A 15,654-nucleotide genomic window follows, 5' to 3' on the forward strand; every position below is an offset into this window, starting at 1 on the left:
TTTCTTGCAATGTTTTACAAAAGAGAAAAGAGAGAGAAAAGAGAAATTCTTTTCCAATGTACTGACAGTTTTCATTCATTTGAAAAACCTTGCATAATCTTCACATTTAGATTTAGGGTTGTTTGTGAGATTTCTGTTAAGGGTTATAGAGCCGAATTCAGACTCTTTATCCGCACATTTGGTGTCCAAAGTAACTCGGCGAAATTTTTGTTATTCAATGATAATTCTCGTGGTGTGTTGGTATCATCACAATAGAGAATTGGTTATCTTCACGGGGCAGGAAGTCTTGAATCAAGCGATAGTTTTAGCTGGGGCTAGATTAGCAAATGGTGTGGTATCCTAGTAAGCGTATAAAGTAGTCAAATTGAGCGTGTAGGCTCAACGAATTCAAGAAAGAAGTTATTGCTTGGTGTACTGTAAGTGTGGTTGTAATGAAACATACATTTCAGATACTTAAGAAAAATCTCCCAAATCAGTTGGGAGGCTTGAATGTAGTTTGCAAGTGGACCCGCAAACGAACCAAGATAAAAATCCAAGAGCACCTTTCTCTTTCCCTATCTCTTTTACAATTTTGTCTTTACTTGCTCTCTATGTTTAATGGCATTTTGTGATTAGTGCTAATTGTTGTTAATCTGTGAATAATCAAGAATCAATTAGGACAGTAAAGATCGGAAATCATCATTGTTTTCATAACAACAAAAGTTTGTTTTTCAAATAATCAACAATCAGTATAATCGATTAACGTTCTAACTATAATCGATTAAATCATCTTTTATTAATTGATTAACCCTATTATTAATAGATTATTTGCAGCACCTTTGTATTTTACGCATATTTTGGAAAAGCGGGATTAGTTATCCGCTACACCTATTCACCCCCCCCCCTCTAGGTGTGTTTTTACGTTACTAGTACACAACAAGTGGTATCAGAGCAAGTACAAAGGTGCTAGCTTGGCTGCTTAATTCGTTGATCCTAGGCATTATCACTATGGGTTACACTAACCCTTTCGGCATTTATGGCACATCCATTAACCACCCTCCGATTTCTAGTGGTGAGGAGTACGCCTACAGGAAGGTGCGTATGACAAACTTTATTTAGGTAATCGACACGAAGATATGGGACTCTGTTACCAATGGGCCTTTTACTCCACTACACTTGGTGGATGGTGAGCCCAAAGAAAAACCAAAAGGATTATGGACTGACGAAGAGAAACGTAAAGTCCAGCACAATCTCAAGGCAAAGAACATAATAATTTATGCATTATCATACGATGAATTCTTTAGAGTCTCACAATGCCTAAATGCAAAATAAATGTGGGATACTTTGTAAGTAACCCATGAAGGCACAAGTGAGGTTAAGCGTGCAAGATTAAATGCGTTGACACATGAATATGAGTTATTTAGATTGCTTCCAAATGAATTAATAAATGAAATGCAAAACAATTCACTCATATTGTTAGTCATTAAATTGCTTTAGATAAGAGTTTTGCTTTGGGTGAACTAACTAACAAAGTATTGCGTTGTCTTGACAGTAATTGACAACCTAAAGTCACGGTAATTATGGAATCAAAAGACTTAGACTCAATACCCCTAGCAACTCTCTTCAGAAAACTCCAAGAGCATGAAATGGAGTTGGGGCGCTTAACCATGCATGAAGATTCAGACAGAAATGAGCATCATGTTGCATGAAAATAAAATAACTAAAATGCAAGAGGAATTGAATTAATTAAAATTAGAAAATGAGACTGTAGATCTTATTTACTTTTCTGCCTCATTTAGTTGCGCCACTAACTTAATTGAGACTCCTATATGTGACCAATGTGATGTTTTGAATGCTGAAATTTCTGATTTAAAGGATAAATTAGCAAAGTTCACATATAGTAGTCATAATCTGAACAACTTACATGTTGCATCTAGAAATGTAGGTAATCATGAAGGTCTAGGCTATAAACCAAAGAATAGAAGAAAACCATATAGAAGACAAGTAGCTCACAAGCATAATAGTTTGAATCATAACATGCCTACTTGTTTTTATTGCAGTAAATATGGCCATACATCTATATCATGCTATATTAGAAAATATGGTGTGCCAAGTGGCAAATCTGTAAGGATGCAAAAAGGGAAAGACTCTTTGATTACTAACAAGATGAAACCCAATATAACTTGGGTACCTAAACAAGGCAAGTAAATTGTTTTGCATGTATGCCTTCAGACTCAGGGACAACACTAGTACTTGGATAGTGGATGTTCAAGGCATATGACGGATGACAGATCAAAGTTCTTGGATCTTTCATTCAAAGGTAAAGGTTATGTCACTTATGGAGACAACAATAGAGGAAGGATACTAGGTGTCAAAAGGATTGCAAATGCTTCACAAGCCATAATTGAGAACAATGTGTCAAGATAGCACTTAAGCTTGCCTATGTTTTGATGAAGACAAAGGACTTAGTGAAAGCTTAAAGACAACTCAACAAATCAACATGCCAAAGATTCAAGAGCTTCATGTCTAGACTAGAGAGTCTTAGATGTGTCTTAGTTATTGAGTCTAGGTTAGGTAAACCTAGATGCAAATCTCACAAAGTCTAAAAACTATCATATCATTTACATGAGACATGCCATCTAGTTTATTATATGTTCATGCATTAATCATACATGTTATTTATGCATAACATAAAGGTAAAACATGTATAGTTGATAAGCATAACATATAGGTAGTTTCCCAATTAATATCTTAACTGAAAATATGGTAGTTAATCGATTAAGTCTTTAATCGATTAACGTGAAAAGAAATCTAACAGCCTGTTAATCGATTAACATGCAACATAATCGATTAACTAGATGAAAAACTGTTTTTCTATATAATTTTTTTTTCAACAGATTTTATATACGATTTAATACATTCATACATTCATATTATAATTGCTAAGTTGCGTATTTTCATGTTCAATGTATGTCATATAGGTAGAGGGAATTGCATGTGAGATTAGAGTGAGATAGTATTATGCTTAGGGATTAACATGTCATCCATTGCATATTATCAAATGTGTTCATCATCCTATCTTGTTCTTGAATGATTCTTTCATTACTGTTTAGAGATGTATTAAGGGTAGAAATTACATGTTCTTCATGATTTTGATCTTATACATGTTCATAGTAATTGTGAGATTTGTATAGGGTTTATAGCTTGTTCTTTCTTGTAATATTTGAGCTATTTTAGTGCAACACATTACTCTATTTTTTGTGTTGTTTGTCTAACAAGGAAAGTCGTCTCATGGTGTCATAACCAGCAAAGAGATTAGAGAGTCTTCACCAAGACTTGGAGGTCATAAGTTTAGAGCATACTCTTGGCTAGGGCTGGATAGTAGGAAAGGTTTTCCTAGGCGATTGGGTAAGGTCAAACCAAGGTAGAGGTTCTGGGAACTCAAGAAGGTAGCGTTTAAGGTTTTGTAATTGGAAGTGTGTATGTAAGACACATTGGTTTCAATTTTAGTGGATAAAATCTCTCGGATCATAGGGGAGGACTGGATGTAGTTTTGTAGTGGACCACATAATGAACCAGTATAAAAACCTTGTTGCAGGCTATTTCTTTCCCTTATCTCTTTATTGTTTTTAGTAGTTTTCAATTGCCTATTGTACCTGATATTTTGAATATAGTATTACTACCAAATAAAGATCATTTGTGTTCAAATATATCTACTAAATCATTTCTGTATAATCTGTAATTGGTTGTGTAATTGAGCAATTCAACAACTGCTAATTATGTGTGAGTTAATCGATTAAGTCATAGCTTTAATCGATTAACTGGGTAATTTTCCAGAATAGGGTTTTGGTGGGAATAGTGGTAAGTGGGAACCGCGACACCTATTGAAACCCCCCCTCCCTTGTAGGTGTATTTTGTCACTGATACCTAACAACTTTATGTTGAAGGGCTAGAGCACAACCTACTGAGTATTATCCAGTTGTGGGATAGAGGTAATAAGGTATCATTTGACTCAAACTGTTTCATCATTCATGACGGGATAAATAATAATGTTAAGTTCGTAGGGAAGCAAATAAACAACATCTATATGATCGATTGGGATGTCACCACTATTTTTTTCAAAATGTTTTATCACTAAAGATAACGACATTTGGTTGTGGCATATAGGAGTAGCACAAGTCCATTTAAAACATCTATCTAAGCTATCATCGCATGATTTAGTTTTCGGACTATCAAAGCTTAATTTCAAATCAAAAGACTCGTGTGACACTTGTTAAAAGTGTAAACAAGTAAAGAAATCATTTTCATAAAAAAATCTGATATCCACAACAAGACCTTTGGAATTGCTCCATATAGATTTGTTTAGACCATCGCAAATAATGAGCTTTGGTGGTAGCTACTATGCGTTGGTAATTGTTGACGATTTCTCTAGATATACATGGACTTTGTGTCCTGCTCTGAAAAGTGAAGCTTTTAAGTGTATTAAACATTTGGTCAAACAACTACAAAACCAATTTGGTCACAAGATAGTTTATATTCACAACGATCATAGTAGAGAAATTTGAAAACCACCTATTTGACAAATTTTATAAGAAGCATGGGATCATACATCAGTATTCGGCTCCTCGAACTCATACAAAATGGAGTTGTTGAGAGGAAAAATCGAGTATTATAAGAGTTAGCTAGGACAATGCTAAATGAAAGTAAGGTCCCTAAGTATTTTTTAGCCGATGCAGTGCATACTGCTTGCAATGTAATAAATCGAGTACTTCTTAGGCCTACACTCTTAAAAATGTTGTATGAATTACTAAAAGGCTGAAAACCTAATATCTCACACTTGCCTGCTTTTGGATGTAAATGCTTCATATTGAATAATAGTAAAAGATTACTAGGAAAGTTTGATTCGAAATTTGACGAGGGAATAATTTTGGGGTACTCTGTTCATAGTAAAGCATATCGAGTGTTTAATAAATATATGATGCATGTTGAAGAGTCTATCCATGTACAATTTGATGAATCTTCTCCAAAAGAGAAGAGGAGGGTTTTGTGTGATAATGTCTCAGGTTCCCTGGAAAATGCATACACAAAGAATATGGAAATCGATAAGGAGGTTCAGGATGATCAAGAAAGGAGTTCAAATCATCAAAATATGCCAATGGTGTGGACGGCAAAGAAAGATCATCCGCTCGACAAGGTCATATGTGATATCTCAAAGAGAGTGGTAACTCGTAACTCTCTGCAAAACTTCTGTAATTTTGTAGTTTTTGTGTCTCAAGTTGAGCCTAAGACCATAAATGAGGCCATAGAGTATGAACACTGGGGAATAGCTATGCAAGAAGAGCTAAATCAGTTTGAGCATAATAACGTGTAGGACTTGGTCCCTAAACCTAAAGATCATCCTATAATCGACACTAAGTGGGTATTTAAAAATAAATTGGACGAATCTGGTTTGATTATACGAAATAAGGCACGTCTAGTGGACAAAGGGTATAATCCAGAAAAAGGCATTGACTATGATGAAACCTAAGCTAATGTTGCGAGGTTGGAGGCTATCCGAATGTTATTGGCCTTTTCATCGATAATGAACTTCAAACTCTTTCAAATGGATATGAAGAGTGCTTTCTGGAATGGCTATATTTAGGAAGAAGTATATGTAAATCAACCGCCCGATTTTGAAAACCATAAATTCTCTAATCATGTATACAAACTCAAAAAGGCGCTATATGGTCTAAAACAATCTCCTAGAGCTTTGTATGATAGATTGAGTAGTTTTCTATTAGAAAAGGGATTTGAAAGGGGAAAAGTTGGTACAACTCTCTTTATACTAAAATCAGAAAATAATGTCTTGTTAGTACATATTTACATAGATGATATAATATTTGGTGCTACGAACAATTTATTTTGTAAAGAGTTTTCTGATCTTATGAAATGCGAGTTTGAAATGTTGATGATGGGAGAGTTGACATCCATTCTAGGATTACAAATAAAGCATATGAGCAATGCTATATTCATTGACCAGACAAAATATTGCAAGGAACTACTGCAAACGTTCGAGATGGATAAGTGTAAAGAAACGACAACACCCATGATATCATCCTGCTATCTCGACAAGGCTGAAAAAGGTAAAGCAATAGAGGTAACAAAATATCGTGGGATAATTGGTTCGTTATTGTATCTAAGTGCTAGTTGCCCCGATATTATGTTTAGTATATGTATGTGCACAAGATACCAAGCCTCACCTAAGGAATCTCACTTTAGTGATGTAAACCATATTATGAAGTATCTTAAAGGAACACTGTCTATGAGTTTGTGGTATCCTAGGGATGCTTCATTGTCCCTAATAGGATATTCTGATTCTGACTTTGCGGGATGCAAGTTGGACCGAAAAAGTACTAGTGGAACTTGCCATCTCTTGGGAAACTCCTTAGTATCATGGCATAGTAAGAAGAAAACATGTGTTGCTTTGTCTACCGCCGAAGCGGAATATATTGTCGTTGGCGTATGTTGCACTCAGATATTATGGATGAAGTAGTAACTATTACACTTTGGCTTAAAACTTGTAAAAATTCCAATAAAATGCGATAATACTAGTGCCATAAATCTATCAAAGAACCCCCATTTTGCATTCTAGAACTAAGCATATAGATATAAGACATCATTTTTTAAGAGATCATGTGCAAAAAGGTGATTGCGCACTTGAATTTGTTGAAACCTCGAAGCATTTGGCAGATATTTTGACCAAGCCCCATCCACGGGATACATTCTTTGTGTTGCGTAGAGAACTTGGCATACTCGATGAAAAATATCTAAACTAACTTGCTTTAGGGAAATTATGTGCCTTTTCTTGATCTTGAATATATGATTATAAGTGATATATGTTATGAATGCATGCTTTCTTGCTTAAACTATCTTCATGAACGTTTTTATGCTTCCTTAGTGTGTCAAAATCCTTTAGGTTAGTATCTTAGGAATATCACTTTTGCATACTCTAGAAATCTATAAAATGCACTGAAATCTAAGATAGTTCTATCAATAATCGATTGTTCTATGTTTTAATCGATTAATTCAAGTTCTAGTAACCATGATAAATTTTCATCTTGTTTTTTAATCGATTAACGCACGTATTAATCGATTACCTAAGCCCAATATTTTGACAATCTGAAAATTTTAAATTGTTTAATTGATTATCGTGTTACTTAATCAATTACCTAGGCACAAAAGTTTAAAAGTTTTGAAAATTTTAAGTTGCTTAATCAATTAACCACTGTAAATAATCAATTAACGACACTAGTATCTTAGTTTCAAGTGACATTCTAGGTCATTTCCACCTAAAACCCTAAACCCTCTATGCTTTCCCCCTTCTGAATCAATTCTCAAATAGTGTATTTAACGAAATCAATAGCTAATTCACATCCTATCTCATAGTTCCATCATCCTACAACCCTCAATCTCTACAAAATCCGAACCTTTCACCATTTCCCATTATTAGAAACCCTAAAACCCATATCCATAAAATCGATTAATCAAGCTTCATACCTAAAAAGATGAGTGAACCACATAAGATGCGAATGAAGCACACTGCCAAACGTGCAAGAGGCGAGAAAAACAATTCCTCTTCTACTCAAGGTGGAAGAAAGAACCACGGTGACCCCTACTACTCTCCCAATCTCCAAGAAGCTCGGTTGGCCAAGTTCCAAGGTAGAAAACTAACATACATCTGGTATGCCGACGCAGAGTGGCTAGCCGAACAAGGTTATGAATTCCCACATGGACTAGAGAACCAAGGAGCAAATAAATTTTTGGAACTAAGAGATAAAATCTATACTTTGCTCATTCAGGAATTTATGAATTCCCACATGGACTACAACAACTTTATGTATAAGGATGAGGTTTATTCTCCAATGGTTATGGGAAAATGATAATTTTGGATGAGGAACTGTTTCTAGAAGTTGGAGGTCTAACAAGTGATGGACCAATATTAACAGATTGTAAAAATGAGTCGTGGCACTCATTTGATGTTGTTGAGATGTACAAATCATGCGTAAGAGGGCCTCACTTGTTTGTACAAGGATAATTGACCAAAGCTGGGTCATTATTTGTTGAAAACAGGCTCTTACATTACCTAATTGCATATATTTTAGTTCAAAGGAATACAAACCATGCTTAACCTACAATTGATGATCTCAAGCTCATGATCGCCATAAGGGAAGGCATTGATGCAAATTGGCCTTAGGAAATCTTGAAAGTTATGAATGGCATAGCTTCATCTTCATCTACGTTGCTTACTTATGGGATTTTCATCTCCCATATCATGGACTAAGGCACACATCTTAGACTTCTAAAGAGAACTCTCTTAAAGAACCTAGTCTAGATATGAAACCCTTGAGTCCACAGCATGTTGATTTGTTGAATCATCTTCCAGCTTTCACTAAGTCATTGTCTTCATCAAAACATATGCAATCCAATAGTGCTCTACTTGACAATTTGCACTTTCAATAGAAAATAGTCAAAGGATGCCATCATGATTGACCTACTTAGTTTTGAAGAAGACAAGGAGTTAAATGGAAGCTTGAAGACTTGGACATCACCATAAAAAACATATTGAAAAATCAAGGTCAAGATGGAAGGTTAATAATCGATTAAGACATAACTGAAAAATTGTTTTAATAAACACGTTAATCGATTAACATGTTATATAATCGATTAATCTCAGTTAGAGTCAGTTATATACAAAAGTTGTTATTTTAAACAGAACAATAAGTTTTTACAAAACATATTTCTAAGATGCTTGCCTAGTATTGAGTTTAGGTTAGGTAAGCCCAAGATGGAAGTCTCACATAAAGTCTAAAATGAAAATCGTATAGGTTGAGACATCACATCTAAATATATATATATATATATGATAAGTAAGACATATGCATTTGCATTAGGCATACATGGTTTTGTGCATAAAGGAATCAATCTTTTCATAAATGATGAGTTTCTTGCTCTTTCATCATATAGAGTGTTTACCATACATTTAGGAAAAACCATTTTCACACATATTAATCGATTAACTCAATTGATAATCGATTAAATCTTGTTGGAATCCGTTAATCGATTAAGGAAAGAAGTAATCGATTAAAAGGAGTTACAGTAGCTAACCTCCTAGGATTTTTGGCTTATTAATCTAGTAAGAAGGTTAATAATCGATTAAGACATAACTGAAAAATTGTTTTAATAAACACGTTAATTGATTAACATGTTATATAATCGATTAATCTCAGTTAGAGTCAGTTATATACAAAAGTTGTTATATTAAACAGAACAATAAGATTTTAGAAAACAGATTTCGAATTTTCAATTCAGAGAAAAAGAGAAAAACTCAAGATTCTTAGAGCTTAATTTTCAAAGAAATCTTGTTGATCTTTGAGGTGTTTTTCTTGCATAGTTTTCTAAGAGATAAAAGAGAGGGAAAACTTTTTTTTTTAAAAGTGTTATCATTGTTATACTTTTGTAAAACCATTGCATATCATCCTAAGTAGTTCTAGGTTGTTTGTGAGGATTCTGCATAGGGTTTTAGGGTTGAGTATGAATGTTATATTCACACATTAATTGTGCATGATAACTCAGCAAAATCTTGTTATTCAAGGAGTGGCCTCTCGGTGTGTTAGTATCACATGAAAAAGAGATAGAGAAAACCCTAACTGCGGTTAGGTAATTGTCTTCACGAGGACAAGAGGTCTTGGTTCAAGGAATACAGAGGTTGGGGCTAGAGTCACGAACGGTGTGGTACCCTAGTAGGCGCGCTTAGTAGTCAAACCGAAGTGGGGGCTTAATGGTTCCAAGAAAGGAACGTCTTGTGTCTTGTATTGGAAGTGTGTTTGTAAAGAACATAAAGTTTCCATAGTGAAGAAAAATCTCCCAAATCAGACGGGAAGCCTGGATGTAGTTTGCAAGTGAACCCGCAAATGAACCAGGATAAAAATCCTTGAGCAATTTTATCTTTCCCTATCTCTTTTAAGATTATGTCTTTACTTGATTTTTGTGTTTAATTGCATTCTGTGATTAGTGCTAATTTCTGTTAATTTGTGAATAATCAAGAATCAATTTAGGACAGTAAAGATCAGAAATCATCATTGTTTTCATCGCAAGAAAAGTCTATTTTTCAAAGAATAAACAATCAGTATAATCGATTAACAAGCTAACTATAATCGATTAAATCAACTGTCATTAATTTATTAACCTTGTTACTTAATGATTAACTACAACAGCTTTGTATTCTGTGCATAAATCGGAAAAGCGGGATTAGTGATCCGCTACACCTATTCACCCTCCCTCTAGGTGTGTTTTACCTTAGTGGCACCCAACATTATTTCCCTTAGAACGAAGATCACTCATGATGGTAACCCGACCTAATTAACTGGAGATTCCAAGAAATAGGTTCAATGTGTAATAATAAGTTGTGAAGTGATATGAGAATGAACATGCTATAAAATTATGAGAAGCATGATTCCTGATGTAGATGTGAGGATGAGTTAAACTCTTAATGAGATCTATATTCAAATTGGAGTGAAGTACCTAGACTACATGAGTTTTCTTGATAAACTCAACTATTAGAATATGGAAGTGGGGGCCGCTTCCTATGAAATTTAGGGTCATAAACTTCTAGAGCGTTCACTATACTGGGATAGACATGTATGACTTTTAACGGGCGGGCTTTACAGAATACACCTTTGAAAAGGTTGTGTATGGTTTGATGTTGGAGATAGAGTTCAAGACTATGAGTCGCTCTAGTAAAATGTAGATCTTATTCACTATGCAAATGTTCAAGTCACATGACACCTTTGTTTATGCTCAATCTTATTGAGATTGCAGAAATTTTCGGAAATCGTTTTTTAATTTCCAATGGGGTAGTTGGAATTTGATGGTTTTAAAGAATAAATTAATGGGCCATTAATGATGATTTTTGGGGGTGTAAAATGAAAAAACTCTAAAGGATAGTAAAGAATATGGTCTTCCAGAATATGAATGTTGGGAATATGGTCGTTGGAAAATGATTGTTGGGATGGTCATTGGATCATGGGATTGTTGGGAGGGCATCTCCCATTAGAGCCATGGGATGAAGCTGGTCGTTGGAGGCTCAGACTAAAAATAAAGACCTCCTCCGTTCATATTTCCTTGCACCAATCGTGCAATATTTCCTCGATCTTCTTCTTTCTCCCTTATACTCTCAACAAAATCATTTCCTACAATCTTCTCCCCTTTCTTTCCGCGGCACTAAGAATTGGCACAAGCAACCAAATTGTTGGAATTTTGAGAACTAACACTAGTATAAAGATTGTGAGAAAAGAATTGGCACGGGTAGCCATATTGTGGGTATTTCAAGAATTGGCACTAGTAGCCATAGTGTGGGTCTATTCGAGATCAGTTCTTATAGTGTAGTAAGAATTCAATAATAGATAATGGGTTGTTTTATCCTGGGGATGGCATGGTTGATAGTCTGCTTGCACTTTTTGGGTAGTACCACTAAACGTCTTAAAGAAAGCGACTTGGTCGTGACTCAACCAATAAGTATTATTTCGTACCATTTAGAATTGTTGCAAGGTACGATAACAATAGTTCCGCCCTAGAGGTTTATATACAATCTACAACACTAAAACCACCCTTTTGATCAACACCTTAGTTTTTCAATATGATAAAGTGTGGTTAGGGTTTAAAAATCCTCCCACCACAACTTTTCAGCAAATAACAGCTGTGCACATCATTATCTTCAATATACAACCACAAAATAAAAATATTCATGTGATTCCTACTCAACCTAGAGACATAAGACTTCATAACCTAGTCAACATGTATGCATTCATGGATTTCTTTAAAACAATTTTTTAGAATAGACCTTAGAGGCTTTTAAAGAGATAATTTTAGTCGTTTGACTTCAAAATTTAGTTCCTCATACCTTTTCTTAGTTGACTACTCCCTTGGGTGAAAATCTTGAGAATGATTGAAGCTAAACCACAACCAACTCAATTCACCACCTTAACCTTGCTAATGAACATTCAAGAGAGAAAATGAGTCAGGAAGATCCTACAGATTGTAAAACAAAGACCATAATTATTATTACCATAATTTAAAGATAGTGGATTCTCACTTTCATGTGATCTTGGTGAAGAAAAGTGGAGGTTTCTCCCTTCCTAAACCACCATCAAGAGAAAGAGGGAGAGAAGAAGAAGAGTTTTTTTGGGTGTTTGACTTGGTTTGGTGCGTTATGACCAAGTAAGTCATTTAGTTGGCTTTTATAGGAGGATATTAATGGTTCTTCAACTACGTGGATCATTAGTGGAAAAGCCCACTTGATTAGGGAGTGATTAAGGGTAGGTTAGGTGCATGCATGGTGTGACGTAGATTTGGCTAGTATCACCTTTATGTAATGCATTGGTGTCTTTATTGCATTATAAGATACCTTAGGGCTATTTTGAACTTTGTCTAGATAGTATAGATGATTATCTATACTTTAGAGGACTAACAGAAAGAGTTGTAGGTACTAATAGTCAATTTCACAAAGCTCACTAGAAAACTAACTCTTCCCCTAAAAGTTTTATCTTAACTTTTTATTAAATTCTAGGGCTGAGGTAAAAGCTTTCTATCCTCACCAATATAATCCTAAATGACTTATTACAACATCAATTAGGTGATATGACTACTTGAGTCATATATACTAGGTTCTCATAACTGAACTTACCTGATAACAACTAAATCCTAAACTTGAATAATTTAGTGTTTCATACCAAACTCGCCTATATTCTTCACCTTGATCTTATGTTTAAGCACAATTCTATATTTAGGATTAATCTAAGAAGTTCTGAAACAAAACTAACATTTTACACATCTTAACTAAAAATTCATTCGTATGTTATTTTTAATTTAATTAAGCTAGCCCTTACACGAATAATCTCTATTTCACATATGGATATGATATCTATATCCTTCTATCATCAATAAAACCATAGTAACACATACACATATTCACATATATAATATTCATTCCTAAATCTACCTAAGTAGAGCTAAAAGGAGGGATTTGATAATCCAAGTGATAGAGATGAACTTGGGAGATACTATAGAGAGTTTGGAAATTATGCATATATTAAATTGAATGTAAAATCATATAAGAAATAAATGGTAGGATGATTCTTTAGTTACATATACAGATAAAATGATTTTTAGATAATGCTAAACATTTGGAAAACCACTCAAGTTATCCAAAATATGAAATCTCGTATAGAACAATTACAATATATATTTATACTTCTAAAAATAAAATGTTATATTTTTTTGTATTGCAAATTTATGACTTTTTCCTCACAACTTATAATTTTTAGGTCCATCCCTCGTGACAAATAAACATGAAGCTTAAATGTTTACTTAATACTTTTGAATTATTGGTCACCCATGAGGTGAAAATGTTAAAATTAATCCTATAAGCTATGAAAAAGCCTACTCTAGCGCATGATCTATTGACCCCCACTACAAAATAAAAGGAAAATGGACAAGCCAGTTCAGCCACCCTTAGTAAAATTGTGGCAAACTTAAAATTGAATCCCAAAATTTGTTTGTATCTGGGTCGGGCACGTTGTAAGATTTGTATGGAAATGACCCATACTTTCATCTCTCCCTCCACGGTAAGAAAATGCTTCAACACCTCACTTCTTCTATCACTAAAGCTTCTCCCATCACCACTTTGAGCTTCTTCAAATATGCTTCTTCCTTCTCTCGTCACTCCTTCTTGCTCGTGTCTTGCAATCTTTTCACTTTCCCCGTTAAGTCCTCCCGAAGCTTCTATTTCCTCAACCGCAATCTCCTTGCGGATTCGCAATTCAAAGGTAGCAAAATCTCCACTTTCTGAACCTGAACTCACAACAGCATGTTGAATCGAAGCCATAGGTTATAGCTTCTTATTTTTCTACTTTTCTTCTTAGCTTACGGAATTTGAATGGGTGATTTGTTGAAATAGAGAAAATATGTTGAGAAATTAGGGTTTGAGAGATTGAATTGTAACAAAAAAGGGATTAATTGAGTTTCCATATGATTAAGATGAAATCAATATGAAAACATAGAACCAGTAGAAGAAGACAATAGAGAAAGAGTGAAGGAAACGAATTCAATTTATCCCGTGATTAGCTTTTGTTGTATGTGTTTAGGTCACTTAATTAACTTAAGTGTTGAGAATAATTGGAATTTATTTCCATTTTCTATAACCTAGGTTGCTATGCTAACATGTTTTATTCCCTGCTTTTTCTTTCTCCTTTATCTTCAGGGCTTTACTCTTGAAGATGCTACAGGATTGTCAGTGAAAGGGGACTTGGATGTTCATTCAATTTGGGGTCAGGTATGATGATTTAGAGTGGTGCTTTCAAGGGAATTATAAAGTTCGCAGGGTTTTGTATTTTCTCTTCAATCATTTGTTTGCTCTAATTTTTATCTTTGTTCACCTTTCAGCATATGTTTACTTATTAGCATTTAGGATGGTTGATACTTCGAAGCACACTATGTGTTATATGTGTCTGATAAAATATTGAAATGAGTGCAATTATGGTTTTTGGTGGAATGTTATTTGAAATTGAATAAAAATATTTTATATATACCTTTACTAAAGTAGCTAGATGCGTCAATTGAACTCATAGTTCAGTTGTCTGAGCATATGGCAACTTTGTCATGTCAAGGTTCTATATCGTTTAGGTGTATGAAAATGAAAATAAGGTATGATGAAGGTATGTAGTAATTAAGTTTATTGGTTTTAGTTTCCATGTATTTTGTTGCAACTGTTTGATCTATTCATGGATTAACTTGGAGCTTCAAAACATTTGAATGAGGAGGTAGGATAGAAATCAAGACAACTTTTTAACTTTCATCAAACAAAACCATTCATTATGATGATGTGAATTGATTTGTGTGTTTGTGTATACTATAATTGGTGTAAAAGTAGCATGCAAAAACTAGTGTGCGAGTAGTAGTATGGATAATGTGGTCAGAAATGTGATTTGCCAGGATAAGGTTGCCATGGAAGGGGAGACAGGGAAATTAAACATCTGTACAAGTTTAATCAATTATTGATTTTTTTATTCAGACTCTTCCGGTCACTCTCTATTTGTATTGAGATTTCTGATATTGATAATAAACATTATTGATTTTAAATCTTAAGAATTCTGTATTTTGTAATTCCAGTAGTTCTTGATTGTTGGAACTGACATAGGTTGTCCTGTAGATTGGTATACTTACAAATTCATGTGAAGTCACGTTGAAGGAATTTAAGTAACAGATGAAGCCTAAAAACGAATTGAAGCAATGGATGGAACTCACATAGGTTGTCCTACTGGTTCACATTTGGATGCATCTAGATTGTAGTTGGAGATTGTAATTGAGAACCTGCACCATTAAGAGACCCAAAATTGTCTTCATGGTTAGCAGACTTCGCTCCCAAAATAATTTTAAGTATGGTCTTGGTTGTTGTGCTAATGCTTGAGCAAAAATGAATTGAACATCACAACAAGTGTCACGCTATTATTTGGTTGTTAAAGTTTATGTTATCTAATTAGCACAAGTGTACACTACTTTTGCATGATCTAAAGTTGATGATGTTTTTAATCTTGTTCATAACATTAAGCACTATTAATATTTAATACCTTGTTTTAAGCT

At 34.2% G+C, this 15,654-nt stretch overlaps 1 long non-coding RNA gene across 1 annotated transcript; it reads left to right on the forward strand.

Moving 5' to 3' along the window:
- On the forward strand, positions 13,845-15,267 carry LOC109354179. The gene is made up of 3 exons (XR_002108517.1): positions 13,845-13,902; positions 14,276-14,387; positions 15,224-15,267. It is a non-coding gene; the product is annotated as an uncharacterized LOC109354179 (long non-coding RNA).

Source organism: Lupinus angustifolius, chromosome LG08 (genome assembly GCF_001865875.1).
Source record: "Lupinus angustifolius cultivar Tanjil chromosome LG08, LupAngTanjil_v1.0, whole genome shotgun sequence".
Classification (NCBI taxonomy): Eukaryota; Viridiplantae; Streptophyta; class Magnoliopsida; order Fabales; family Fabaceae; genus Lupinus; species Lupinus angustifolius.